Genomic DNA, 15,832 nt, shown 5'->3' on the forward strand with positions numbered 1-15,832 from the left:
TAGTATGTTGTGCTTCCCTTTATGGGGTGTACATGACATACCATTTCAAGTGCATGTGACCTAAAAAGCAAAGCCCAAAGAACAGTAGTCATATAACAAATTACTAAAATATGCAAATATCCTGAATTCATATAATGAATCCACCATATTTTCCATTCATAGGTGGTTATATACCCTGAAAATGTGCTGCTCCCATGGAGTGGGTGTGTACGTTCTCTGGAGAGATAAGAGGTGTTGATTTGCATCAATTAGCATACTTTCAGTTGTATTGGCATCCTCGGGATGCTGATACAGTCTAATACTGTGGCATAACAGAAACTAATAGACTGCCTGTTCCACCACTCGTAACTGAGTTGTGAATTAAGACATCCCCAAGAGTCCATGGGGAACTCAAAAAGTCAAATAGGCCCTGAAATAATCGCAATGCCTAGCGAACCACCAGGTGTTGTGACTATTTTCTCCAGGTTGGTGTGGTGGGGGGCGTAAAGAGGGGGAATGCGTAGTGGCACACTTGCTATAGCCTGAGGCTGTCTTAACCTGAACGGTCGTTGGTAAAAGCGCAGGACTGTGTAATTCTATGCCAGTGTAGCTGTCCACCAGATACCGGAGGGACGGCGTTTCATGATACGTCGGACTGTTCGCTGATTTCGGGATTTGCACAGCTTTGACAGATATTTAACAAGTGTCTGGGATTTTGTCGCATGTGATCGGATTGTGGCGCAGCTGCACTGGCTTTCATGCGACAAAAACAGGTAGGGTGTGCCGTGGAACGATCCGACTGATTCGGACTAAGCGCGGGATTTAAGATTTGAATTGTGTTGCAAGATCAAGCACTTACATGCACCAGGAAGAAGATGGTGAATTCCGTCCGACCTGAATAGGGAAGCGACACATGCAGGATATCGAGGGCACAATCTTAGTGAGTCGCTGCATTATCGTGCATTATCGTCAGGTAAGTGAACTCCTCAGACAGGTATGTAAATGTGCCCCTATAGGTTACACTGACATTTTTTTATATGGAAGCGCACAGAGGGGCACATTTACTTACCCGGTCCTGACGCGATCCTGCGGTGCGTTGTCCAACGAGGATTCAGGTCCAGGGCGATTCACTAATCTCGTGCGCCCAAGTTCCTGCATCCATCGCTTCTGCCCCTAAGTCCGCCGGAGTTCACCTGCTTCTTCCTGGTGCATGTGAGTGTTTGATCTTGCAACACAAATCCTTTTTTAAATTCTGTGGTTTGTCCGAATCCGTCGGGCTGTCCGATGGCCCGCCCCCTGATTTATGTCGCATGCAAGCTGTGCCGATGCGCCGCAATCCTATCGCATGCGCCAAAAACCCGGGGCAATTCGGCGCAAAGCAGTAATATTCGTGAAACCCAACAAAAGTGCGGCGTTCGGACCCTTAGTAAATGAGCCCCAGAGGGTTTTTTTTTCTTCTGTTCATATAAATCCAACATAAATAATATGGTTGTTTCCTCCATCAGACATGTATTATGGAAGTATCTAAGTTATACATAGAGGGAACTCTGTGCAGCCGCCAAACACATGCCACTGTCTGAATGAGGCCTTAGAGTAAGAAATGTTGTGGTCTCCGTTCAGCTAATCAGATGAAATTCTCTATATTAGATGGAAGATGAACGTAACCTGTGAACACAGAGAGTTCTTCACTGTCTTAATGAATATGATGTCATGGAGATGTCCTTATTGATTGTAGGGATTTTTTCGGCTTTCCTGCCGCTCGCTCGTTCTATTATGTATTCACAAGAAACCTGGCAGCTCCTTTCAGAAGTCTTCATATGAAGTCTGGAGAAAGTGTTTAGAGAAGCTGAAACCTGTTCCCGAGAAGAATTTCATCAATGTCTCCCGAGGTAATCAAGGCTCTCTTTATGTTGCGGCTTCTCAAGAATCCACAGGGATTTATCTAAAATGATTGTAAATGACTAAACCTGATGGCTGCCTTCTGATTTCACAATAACGGTTATTCTTACAGGAGAAGGAATCCTAATCTACGAGAGGTCAGTCACGGCACGTAGCGGGACGTATGAACAAAGCGCTGTTTGGTCTTACGACAAAGTATGTTTCCTAGTCTTAAGCATTTTTCCATGAGTTCTTCTACGGTCATTTATCTTTTTACATTGCTTAAAGGGTTCTTCAGATATAGGATAGGGCATAACTTGCTGATCGGTGGGGGTCTCAATGATAAGACCCCCACAGACCACAAAAACAAGGGGCCCTATCGGGTCCTACGTACCTCTGTCAGACCCCTTGTCGCTCCCTCAGAATAATGGAGCAGTTGGCAGCACATGGCTGTGTTCGAGGGGAAAAACCCCTTTAAAAACTTTAAGGGCCCTTATAAACCAATGAGCATTTAGCTGAACCCAACAAGGTAAGAGACATTGGTCCAGAGGCAGATTAAGGATCCGGCAACATCTTTTGTACATTGTATGGAAATATTACTTTAGACCCCATATTATCAACATTATCTCATCAATATTGCTCTCCATTTCCATCTTCCAAAATTTAGTATGTTAGCCCTGAAACAATAGTTTTTGGTTGCTCGATGGATCATTTTCATCTACAGTCATTTACAATAACATTACAACCAGCAATGTTCAGTTTGTTCCCAATTTACTTCCCATTCTCTTTCGTGTTACTGGTGCGAACATTAAATAGAAACTGATTTTAAAAATCCTGAATTCATCATTCTGAATTCTGAAACTGCTTTGTAAAACTTTATTTCACATCACCTGGCTCCCTGCCAATAGTGTGTGTTGAATCCCGGTGCCAGCAGCTGCAGCAACCAGTGTGTCCGTATCTTAGTCTCCTCTCCTCCACACTCATCCAGCTCCTTCCGCCCCTCCCCACTTAGTGTGGAGGAGACTGAGACATAGTCCGGCTCTTCTTAGTGAGCTGGTTCATAAGGCTCAGTTCACTAAGAAGAACCAGCTCTACTGACTCCTGAATGGCTCCCTATTTAATACATAATAGGGAGCCTCAGGCCAGCCAATCTCCCACTCCACACCACTTTTAACCAAATTATATCGGTTTAAACGGGCTATGTGAGCCATTTAGGGGCGTGGCTATGTGAGCTATTGGCTTACTAAAGAGAGCCGACTCCTTTCGTTCACATGAAAGAGGCGGCTCTTTGTTCCTGCTTGTTCGCGAATGACCCATCCCTAATAGACACAAAGGCTGCTGCAGCTGGCCCTTTCCCGGGTCTCACCACAAGCTGCTAGCAGGGACCCAGGTAATTTGAAATAAAATTTTATAAAGTAGCGGTGATACTCAGAATGCTGACAAAGGCATTTTTTTAAAATCAGCTTAGCATAGGATATTGGAACCAGCTAAAAATGACATTCCTGATGACAGGTTGGCTTTAAGCATTTTTTTCATTTATACTTTTATAACCAATATAATTATCGTAACATGCCGAGATTCCTAAAGAGGGTCATGAAGAGTCTTCACGCTTCACTCCAGAAGAGGATTCTCTGAAATATTATCTCCATGCATCTGTTTTTGGTTGTATATATATAATTGTGCATGACTAAAGATGGAGGATTGTTGCCATTGTGTAAGGACATGAACGCAAGCGGACGCCACTCAAGTCCTGCACAATTTGTTGCCTGTTTTGTCCTATAGAAGGTTATCTGAGGCAATCCCGTGCTTCTAGGAAAGTCTGCTTTGGGAAACCCACTGATAGCGTGTGGGCTATGAAAACACATTGGCATTAGCTTACAATTATCTGCAGCTGCTTTTCTATAGACGTCAGTGTGGATGGAAAGCTCTGTAATCTCACTACTCACAATGTTCAGCTCAATGCCACCTCAGATGTGGAACTGCATGGCCCACCTCAACTTAAAATCAGCCGAAATCCTCAGAAATAGGTCTAACTGGAGCTCTGGAGGTCTAACTATCCTCAATATATACGTGCAGGAGGCTGTGATCTTTTTGGCAAGGTCCTCACACCAAAAACATTTGTGGAATTTTTATTAAGTCTTAAATCCCAAGGGGTTGTTTAAGGTCCTAGAAAATTGAGGCAAATGCAGGCAATACCCCGCACCGGCCTTTGTTTATTGGACTTCAGCCATAATGGTACTTGTCTGCCGTAGCCAATCACAATGTGACATCATCACTGAAGACCAATTAGGAGATTTCTCAAAATCAAAGAAGTTGGGGCAACAAAAAATGTGATTTACATGTTGAATGTCCACCTGTCCCTATTGGCTTTTTTCTTTATTGGACAAGAGTAATGTTGACATAAACTTCTGTTGCCAATAGTGGAGGGATTTTAATAATTTCTTATTGGGTTCAAGCTTTGACACCCAACCTGTTGAATCACTACACGTCCTTGCCTGTCTCTTTGTTAACTAGACTTCAAATACATGACACTTGACTTCTGTGGTTGATGGCGATGTGAAGTCACCACTGCAGTCCAATCTGTGGTTGTCCAAAATCCAAAAAAACTTGGGGCAAAAACTAAAATTCTAACTTTAATCTTCCATCTGCACCCAACTGTTTCATCCTAAAGCAGTGATGACACTTGATTGCTGTAGCCAGTTAGTGAATGAAGAGAATGAGGGGCACATTTCGCAACTATTTCCATTTTGCGCCGCATTTAACAGGGGTTTTTGGCGCACGCGATCGGATTTTGGCGCAATCGCAACGACTTTCATGCGGCACAAATATGGGGCGTGGCTGTCGGACAACCTGACTAAATCGGACTGAGCGCGGGCTTTAAAATTCAAATTGTGTTGCAAGACAATGCACTTACATGCACCAGGAAGAAGAAGGTGAATTCCGGCGGACCTGAGCAGGGAAGCGACACCTGCAGGATATCGGGCACAGGATCTTAGTGAATTGCGGCAGACTTCATCCTCGTCAGACAACGCACCTCGGGGATTGCACAGGGACCGTGTAAGTAAATGTGCCCCAGTGTGACATCATCACTACAGCACAAAAAAGGAGTGAAAATTTATTGGTCATAGAACATTTTTTTGCAGACAAACCTGAAGAAAAACGAAGACACAATGGAAGCAAAACGCAATGGGTGCGCATCTGAAGCTAAGAGCCAAAGCCAATGTGAAAGGGCCCTTACATATAGGTAAGTATAAGTGTTTGATTTTTTTCTATTGCACCCACAGAGCTCAAATTTTGGACACTAAATCACAAGTCAATAAGGGCTTATAGTTGCTTTATGGCCCCGAAACGACCTTACAGGTCCTCTTTAAGAAGCCTTGGGTATATTTTTGGTTGAGTTAAACTTAGGATGTAGGTATAACGTTAAAATAAGTTACCAACATGAGGAGAGAAAAAGAACTGGACCGCACATCCACACATGATACAATGTTCTTAAAGTAAGTTACATTTTATGACTTTGAGTTAGGTGTTAGGGTTGGTGTTACTTGAACTTTTGAACAAGTGGATAAATCATAATAATGCAATTTTAAGAAAAATGTGTGGAATTTGTAGAAAGTAGCATGAGCTGTAGAGTAGGTGAATAGACACAACACCGGCATATAGATAGACATCTACTACAGCTGCTCAGTCCAGGTGCACGGGTTATGGTCGATTATTCAGGTGTATAACTCTCAGCATGCCTTCCCACCCTCAAGATTTCACGGGGGTTTATCATTTATAAAATGTTTTGGGTCACTACCATGGACAGTCATAAAGTACAGAGAAATTTAGCTTATGTAAAAAATCTCCCGGGCAGGCACAGGGTCGGGAGGAAGAGGTGGGAGGGGGAGAGCTTGTTACCCCTCCTCCCTCCATTGGCAGAAGACAAGAGCGATGCACCGTGTGCTCACCGCACCGTGACCGGGATCCACTGAAATCTATGTGGGCCGTCACCCCCATTGCTGCCGTATGAATGAGGCCTTACTTGGTAGAGTGAACAGGACTAAGCGGTTACGCCAGACATGAGCCATGGATAAGAGTGCCATCCTCGTACTTGATTCACTGATAATTGTATTCAAATGAAATCCATGAGTTTGACCAACTCTAAGGTTAGATTCACATATGAAGGGGCTGTGCTATATTAAGAGCGGGAGACAGTGCTATATTCAGGGGGCAGCTGTGTTCTATTAAGGGGGCTGTACTATATTAAGAGGGGAGATGTGCTGTATAATGGGGGACTGTACTATATTAAGAGGGGTAATGTGCTAATTAGGTGGTGGACTGTGCTAAATTAATTGTGATGTTTTGCTATCATTATTGGACATATACAGGCGGTCCCCTACTTAAGAACACTCGACTTACAGACGACCCCTAGTTACAAACGGACCTCTGGATGTTGGTAATTTACTGTACTTTAGTCCTAGGCTACAATAATAAGCTGTAACAGTTATCACAGGTGTCTGTAATGAAGCTTTGGTGTTAATCCTGGTTCTTATGACAACCCAACGTTTTTAAAATCCAATTGTCACAGAGACCAAAAAAGTTCCTGCTGGGATTACAATGATAAAATATACAGTTCTGACTTACATACAAATTCAACTTAAGAATAAACCTACAGACCCTATCTTGTATGTAACAGGGGGACTGCCTGTATATACATATATATTAAGGGGGACTGTGCTATATTAAGAGGTGGGGGTTGTGCTACGTTAAAGGAGTGTTCCCACGTAGACAAGACTTTTAAATATACTCAGGATAACAAAATGACACATTCTCTAGTTCACGGTTATTAACAAAAATCCAGCACTTCACAGATATAAGTCCAACCAATACTATCAAATAAAAGATAAAGAAAAGCAAATATAAAGCGCTATATAAATGCTAAAGGGAAATTCTGTTAGAAATAACATTTTAAATAGTGAAAATGCATTTCTTATGGATTTCTCCAAGTGATGAGGCCAGTGATTGGCTGTAGTGGTGACGGACCAGTCCTGAATATCAAACCATAGGACAACAATGGAAGCTTCAGTGGGCCACCTGTGCTCAAATAGAAGGGACAGGGGATTTTTACCCACTCTTTGGTCTGATTGCACATGGAATACATTGGGGCTCATTTACTAAGGGCTTTGCGCAGGGGTGTACCAAGCCTGTCTGCTGCCTGAGGCGAGCCATAGAGAGACGCCCCCCCCCCCCCCCGCCAATATATGTGATATATCAGGGAGTGTCAGGACCAGATCCATCATATTGGTTTGGTGTCAAAATAAAGCAATGCAAAATGCATACAGCGGGTATAAAATGCATATAGCGTACCGCCATGTAGTATAAAATGCATACCGCGTACCGCCATATAGTATAAAATGCATACAGCTTATCACCATGTGGTATAAAATGCATACAGCGTATCGCCATGTACTATAAAATGAATACAGCGTACCGTCATGTACTATAAAATGCATACAGCATACCGCCATGTAGTATAAAATACATACAGCATATCGCCATGTAGTATAAAATGCATCCAGAGTACAGCCATGTAGTATAAAATGCATCCAGCGTACAGCCATGTAGTATAAAATGCATACAGCGTACCACCATGTAGTATAAAATGCATACAGCGTATCACCATGTAGTATAAAATGCAAACAGCGTACCGCCATGTAGTATAAAATGCATACAGCGTGCCACCAAGTAGTATAAAATGCATCCAGCGTGCCGCCATGTAGTATAAAAATGCATCCAGCGTGCCACCAAGTAGTATAAAATAGATACAGTGTACCACCAAGTAGTATAAAATGCATACAGAATACCACCATGTAGTACAAATGCTGCATATACATACAGCATATATACACATAAACAAACAGTAGATACAGCATATACACACACAAACATATATACACATATACATATATACACACACATATAACATATATACACACATATTACATATATATATATATATATATATATATATACACACATATTACATACATATATATATACACACATATATATATATACACACACATATTACATATATATATATATATATATATATATATATACACACATATTACATATATATATACACACATATTACATATATATATACACACACATTACATATATATATATACATGTTACACATATATAAACACATGTTACACATATATATACATATTATACATATATATACACATGTTACACATATATATACATATTACACACACATATACATATTACACACACATATATATAAATATATAAATATAAAGTAACCTTACCTGTTCTTGGAAAGTTCGGGGCCTTGTCCTGCAGCGGCGGTGGCGCAGTGCGGGAGCCGGGAGCGGGTAGGTCGAGAGCCAGGAGCGGGGAAGGGGGGGGGCATGAGCGGGGGTTCAGACGGGATGGAGGGGGAGCCGAGAGCCTTGAGGGGGGGGAGAGCGGTAACGGAGCCTGGAACTTGAGCGGGGGCGGGGGAAGCAGGGAGCCTGGAGGGGGGAGGGGAGACATGAGCGCAGCGGGGTTGAGAAGGGAATGGAGGGGGAGCCGGGAGCGGAGTTATGGGCGGGACCGAAAGTATACGGGGAGTGGGGGAGTTTGATGCAGGCAGGGGGGCGGAAGCTCGGTGCCGGCGGCGTCGGGGGGCGGGCGCAAGGTGCCGGCAGCGTCGGGGAGCAAGGTGGGCTGCAATGCGGTCCCGTCCGGCGTGCGGCCCGGGAGCTCAGTGCCGGCCGGTGCCGCCCCCTCGTTGAGCAGGAGGCGAGCCGCCTGAGACGAGATGCTCAACTCGCCTCATGGCAGGTGCGCCCCTGGCTTTGCGCTGCACTTTTGTCGGACTGTTCACGTTCTTCTAGGTTAAAACGGCTTGCACAGATATTTAAGAAGTGTCTGCGCCGCTATTGTGTTGCATATGACCTTTTTGTGGCTCAGCTGCTTTGGTTTCCATGCAGGGAAAAATGAGGTGTCATATTTAACTTGAAAATTGTGTTGCACGCCCTATGTTAAAGGTGCACCACAAAAAAGATGGGGAACTCTGTCGGGCCAGTGCAGAGAAGCGACACATTCATGATTTCTGGCGCACGTTCTTAGTGAATCGCCACACGCAGCAGTATACATGGAAATTTTCAGAATTTCTAAGTAAATGTTCCTCAATATGTTAAAAAAGGGGATAACTGTGGAAGACCTGGGGACTTTTATCAGGCCCCTTTCTGCCATGGAACCACATAGGAACCTCTTAGGACTGACCGCAACATCTACGGGAATAGATGTCCACAATGAGCACGGTCTCACCTTCTACCTGCAGGTTGTGATGCCTTAAGAAGAACCGCAGCTTTGCATGGAAACGGACAACCACTTGAACGCCAAAAGTGATTGACTCTAAAGGGGTTAAGCTTTAAGACGATAGCCCCATAAATAGTAATAAAAGCTCACATTCCATAAACTATACTTTTCATAAGGATGTTGTATATTCTGTGCAGCTGTGGCTGTAGGAACTATTTCATACTGTTCCAAAATATAATCATAGCATTTTCAGAAAATAAATTCCAGCCTTGGTATTGAAGCCTGTGGTGTGCATGTTCCCATGTGATAGTTAGCTACACAATCTATTTGTTTTTCTTTTGTAGTGCGGGCCTCACGGTTACAGGGGATTGTGCATGAATGGTTAGATATAAAACATACCGCCACGAGCTGCTGGTAACATCTGCATATAGTTGTGATACTTCACAGTACAAAAATGCAAACAGTCTTCTTCATGGCATCTATCCCATAGTCTTGGCTTTCGCTGACTACACTGATATATTACATGGCATGTATTGTAGAGCTAGAGATATCGTGATAGATAAAAAAAAAAGGATTATCTCCGTCAATAAATACCTACTTTTATACTTTTATATCAAAAATACTTAATTCACAGTAAAATAACCCATCGGAATGGCTTTCCTTTCTGAATTATTGGTCATAGGTTTATATTTCCTTGCCCTCAGACGTTCTCCAACCTACTTGGAAGCATCCACTTCCCCAAACCCTCAGGCCAAGATATCCTAAAACTGTTGGACATTCCCAGCAGATTTGGGACTGTTGACAGCTATGTATTTGACATATTATTCAGTCAAATCAACTGAGAAGCCAAAAATTGAACCGTTGTTATGTGGTCCTTGATGGACCTGTTATGGTTCCATGATTCCGGTGTAAGACCCTACAGGTAGCATACGTATTCGTAGGAAAATCAATGAAATCAGCTCAGATACATTTACCCATACAGCCACCCAGGAAGAGAATTCACACTTCTGGATTGATACATGGGTCCACACAATGGGCATCTAAATGAGGCCTAAGAACAAGTTTTAAAGAGGACCTGCCAGGTTGATTTGGGACCCTAAACCAACTGCAGGTCAGTATGGACATTTTGTTTTAGGGTCGGCCAGTATATTAGCTTTGCGTGCTCAAATAAAGATATATTGGGGCTCATTTACTAAGGGTCCATAGTCCGAGATTCCGTTGGGTTTTCCCGAATATTTCCGTTTTGCGCCGAATTGCCCCATGTTTTTGGCGCACGCGAACGGATTGTGGCACATCGGTGCCGGCTTGCATGCAACAGAAATCGGGGGCGTGGCCATTGGACAACCTGACGGATTCGGACAAACCGCAGAATTTAAAAAACGAAATGTGTCGCAAGATCACGCACTTGCATGCACCAGGAAGAAGAAGGGGAACTCCGGCGGACCTCGGCAGGGAAGCAACACCTGCAGGAAATTGGACGCACGACCTTAGTGAATCGCTCTGGACCCAAATCCTTGTCAAACAACGCATTGCAGGATCGCAACAGGACCGGGTAAGTAAATCTGCCCATTATACTTATCTATATATGAGTCCGATGAGGCACATCGGTCAAACATCTACAGATACCACGTCGGTATCAGACTTCTGTATGAGGGTAAATATAAATTAGTTTTTTTTAAATGCAACTACGTGAAAGGTGATTTGGGTCACTAAACCACCAGTCCATAATGACGTGTGGGTGTAGTAATGTCCCTAATCACCCTGGCAGTTTCTCATTGGACCCTACAAGGCAATACCAGAATATCCCCAAACCTTCTTAATGTTGTGTCCATCTTGAAGAGTTGTAGCCTCTCCGAGCCATAACCTATTTGACACTTAGTAGACTGGAGTGTAGAGTAAGGTATTAGGGTGTCCCCTTGATCTTTACCTTTAACTCTTTAAAGGAGGTTTGGACTTTTGGGATAATTCAAGATTGTGGATTACTGAATAGTCACAACATGGTCGAAGTGGAGCATTCCACCTATGAGGTTGAGGAGAACAAGTACAAGATAAGGGTCTAGCCAGAACGAATAGTATGTGAAACATGGGAAGTATGGTCAGATAGGGTAGCTTTTTTAAGAGACTCCCAAACTTCACATTACTTTTAGCAACATAATAACGTAATGCTGCTTTGCATCCAGAGTAACAGAGCAGAGTTCTAAACCAACAGGACCATGAAAAACATAAGTGGGGGAGGCTATGGGGTAGCATTCACAGGAGTTCTCGACAGTCACCAGAATTTGGCAGAATCAGTAGCTTCTCATGTGTAAATATGTTTGGTTATGAGAGACACATCGAAGGACAACCTACCCCAGATCTGAGAATTCAGATCTACTGTAGTCACAACCTCTAAAAATAGGACGCATTTTAGATCACTTTCCTAATGGAAACATTTTAATTTCACATTCTTCGCAAGCAAATTCCTACCTATTATGCTTATAATCTTTTTACTAAATGCTGCCACTAGATGATCTCATCTCTGGTATCTCCATAGTTGAGATTTTGTATACTTCTTAAAGAATACAGAACTATACAAGATAAGGTGTATCCTCCTACAGATGGCCTTCAGTCTGCCAGGCGCTTACATCTTTCATCATACCATATTGTTATCTTCTCGTTTTTCCTAACTCTCTTTGTAGTGTCTCTATATAAGTTTAATAGATTTCTAAGACAATGAGGTGCAGTCCAAAGTTTAAGGGGTCTCATGTATCACGAGTACAATACATACATCACATTTATCACCTTATAGTTGGGGCCTGGTGTCCTCCTTTTTTCTCTCATTCCCAACTATATACACAGGGCCAGTTAATAGGTGGGGCTCAAAGGCCGCCTGCCCCAGGGTCCCACCACTTTACTAATAAGGGGGCCCACAACAGCAACTGTCAGCTCACATGCTCAGTGAGAGCATGCCCGCCCAGTCCCTCAGTACTCGCTAACCACTGAGCCACCATTCTACCCTTTAACCATGCCAGTGCATACATACTGTGATTAAGGTAGTCTGAGACAACACCCAGCCCATCCCACACTTTAAAATGCTATGTCCAAGATCTTAGGGCTGTGACTTTTGTTAATCCTCAGGGGATACACAAGAGAAGCTTTTATATTGCACGATTGAGAAGAAAAACTATCCTGGTAATACAAGGACAGTTTCAGTGTAGTGCTGCTGACAGGAGACGTACAATCAGGGAAAAAAGAAAAACACAGATGGTAAGACCTTATATTAGACCCACCCCGTTGTACATAACTACTTGCCAAATCTTCCTCAGATGGTAGGCAACAACTTGGAGACATTCTCTTCCTATGCCAAAGTGAAACACAGAGGCAAAAAGAAGGAGGAAGGTTTAAAAAATATGGTGAAAACAAAGAGGACAACACAGAACATGAAAAGAGACAAATGTAAGGTAAGGACACAAGCAGAGAACAGAAAAAAAAACACAAACCAAGCAATGCAGAATATCCTAGAAATCTCCAGAAAAGACTTATAGCAAGTGCGAGGCAGAAGGTATGTCAGAGTTCTGGTTCAGCTAACCCAAACAGAAAGCAGACCAACTGGGAAGCAATGTGTATGAAGAAAGCATCTGTCCATCACCCCTAACCTAACCGTCTGCAGCCCACAACAAAATCAGCAGGAGACAGACATGGTGAAATTCAATGAAGACAGCCAGGAGTGAACTAGGACAATGTTCAGACTAGTGCAAGACAGAATGCAAAATAATTTCCAGGGCCGGCGCTAGGGGTAGGCAAAGGTGGCAATTGCCCAGGGCCCCAGGGAGAAAGGGGATAATCTCTTCTTTCAAATGAATCTTGAATTTTGTTTCTAGGTGCTATGGATCCAGAGATATTCAGGTTTAAAGTGAGAATATCAGGTGCCATTTTTATATATATAAAAATCACTCCCAACGGCAGTTTACCAGTTATTATCTCCGTTTTCCTACATTTTAGAGACACAAATTTAGATTCATATAAAAGAGGAGACTCTCTTCTTTCATAGGAAAAAAGAAGTAAAGTTCTATGTGTCACAGAGCCAGAGATACAGCCCCCTGAAATGCCCCTCCCCCCCAATCCAGATTCTTAGCCATCAGGCTGCAGGGAGCATTTGCTGGACACAGGAGCTGCTGCACCTCACAGATAATGGAAATATTCACTTTATATGTTAATATATTTTGAGAAGGGATAATATCAACTAATATTCATGTTTTTAACCCTTCTCTATGCAGAACTATCTAAGAACACACTTTGGGCCACATGTATCAATGGTTTTTTTCTGTTGTTTTTGCGCCTTTTCATTCAGGCGCACCGTTTTTGTGCCATTTTTGCAACTAAACGCCAAGCTAGCTGCGCAGCAAAAATAACCAGCTTTCCCTCATTTATCCTAGCAATCCAGATGTTTTGCTGTGCCTAATAATATTCATCACTTGCGACTTTTAATTTAGGCGCAAAAACGGGCGCAAAAACACTCCAACCCGAAGGTGGCGTTATCTGAGAAGAAAGCACTGAGCCCCTTTGCAGAAGAGCTCATTTCTAGCAGAAAAGCTCAGCCAGACACTGCAGACACTAGAACAGATCATACAGACATGAGATACTCTGCAGACAGGAGCTGCAGACTCTATTTACAGTTCATCACCTTCTATTTACAAAATGCAGAATCCTGAGCTCAAAGCAAGAGAGAAGAGAACGTTACAGAATGTTGCACATAGTACTGACAAGTGTCCCCCATGTAGTTCTGCACAGTATCACCAGTGTATCTGAGGGGGATACTGTGCAGAATTACAGGGGTGCAGCAGGAGACCAGCACTGGGGGATCCCCTCCAGGAGAAGCCCCTGCTGAGGAGGTCACTGGGTGCTGGGTGTCACACACCTGGGTGCTGCTGTGAGGGTTATTCTCATGCTGGGCTGTGGGAGAAGCAGAGAGGAGCTTGTAGCAGGATGACATGTAAGTGCCTGAATCTAACATTGCGCCTAAACTGCGCCTAAACTGCGCCTAAACTGTGTTAAAGTAAAGTGATTAATAAGAGGCAGGAAATTAACTTATCACAGATGGTTGTAGCTTGTGATAATTCTGGCAAACAGTGCGCCAGAATTTAGGCGCAACTACTACACTTAGGCGCACAAAAGTGATAAATGTGGCCCTTTCTCTCTTATTCCCTTTTATTTTGTGATACTGTTTTAGGAAAGTAGATTTTCTTTATATAAGTATCTGGATTTGTACATATTTTAGAGGAAATTTTGAATGTTAATTGCCAAATGCATCGCCTGGTTGTCTGCTTTCAAAATTCTATAGGTTTTATGGCGCCTTTACTTTTATTGATATATTTTGCAGGTTGTGACTGTCTAAAAATGTCTAGCTGAAAAGCAGATATCTAGTTATTACAGTTTTAGTGATATTATGTGGATTTATGTATGTGAACGTATCAATATGGGACATTTGTGAACTGTACAAATGTCCACGTATTACATTTAGGAGATGTGAAGGTAAACATTTTCTGTTTGGATCAAATTTTTTGCCATCAAAGTCAAATTTTAAGTATTTTTAATAAAATGTTTCAATTTGAATCAAAATTGCATAAAGGTGCCAATTTCTATAAAATCCTTGATGCAATTTTGAAAATGGGGCAAGTGTCTGCTTTCAGAAAATATCGGTCCCTCTCCCCAATGGGCCTCACAGTCTAATCAACCTACCAGTAATTTTTTGGAGTGTGGGAGGACCCGGAGGAATCCCACGCAGACACATGCATACAAAATCTTTGCAGATGTTGACCAGCACTGCAAGGCTGTAGTGCTAATCACGGAGACACCATGCTGCCCATAAATCTCCCTATCATTTATCTATCTCCTATAAAATTCTCCCATATTACATTTTTTTTCACCATACTAAAGGAGCCACTTCCTGACTGTGACTGGTCATAAAATAGTTTTATTTTGGGGCCCCACTTTTAGTTTTGCCCAGGGCCCCACTTTGTCTAGAACCGGCCCTGATAATTTCATATCATAGTCGAAAGCACATCCTCTGCTGTACTTTACCAACAGAGGATACAGAATGGGTACACGTTACACTGAGTCTTCTAGAATGGAAGGCCCATCTGCTGGGCTCCACTCAGGGCGGTGGTGGTGGTCCAGGGCAATCGTATTTACTTGATGTGGTTGAGTTCAGTAGAAATAATGTCACTCCCCAACGGTTGGTCACCATTTACCTTGGTCATTGAATTGAGTTCATTCCCACTGGTGTCCATGTCTGAATTTGGTGTCTAGCCCTGTAACAAGAGGGTATGGTACTACAGGAGGCAGATGTGTGAGAAATCACATCAGACACTTAGAATTGAGAAGAATCCTAGATGTCAATCTCATGAGGGCTTCTAAGGACAAGATGTTTAGATACAAATTTACCGGAGATTTGATGATTGTTCCTGGGTGTATTACTGGCACTGGCACAGATGTGCAATGCCCAGTTTTTGTTTGAGGAATGTTGCTGGGAATACCTTATGGAAGTGTGAATATAATACATATGTATGAATTTCTGGATATAGTCTCTAACATGATTGTGTCCGACAAGTATTTTTAGAAATCTTTGTAGAATTTCTGGTGGATCTCTCAACACGATACATCCACTTTTGTA

The 15,832-nt window shown here is 42.7% G+C and overlaps 1 long non-coding RNA gene across 1 annotated transcript in view; it reads left to right on the forward strand.

The window, feature by feature from the left end:
- LOC140068730 (uncharacterized) overlaps positions 1–2,379 on the forward strand; it is a 61,019-nt gene extending 58,640 nt beyond the window's left edge. The window contains exons 3-4 of the long non-coding RNA XR_011848531.1: positions 1,715–1,868; positions 1,991–2,379. This is a non-coding gene — a long non-coding RNA (uncharacterized lncRNA). The remainder of the gene's footprint in view (positions 1–1,714; positions 1,869–1,990) is intronic.
- The last annotated feature ends 13,453 nt before the right edge of the window (positions 2,380–15,832 follow it).

This window comes from Engystomops pustulosus, chromosome 7 (assembly GCF_040894005.1).
Source record: "Engystomops pustulosus chromosome 7, aEngPut4.maternal, whole genome shotgun sequence".
NCBI lineage: Eukaryota > Metazoa > Chordata > Amphibia > Anura > Leptodactylidae > Engystomops > Engystomops pustulosus.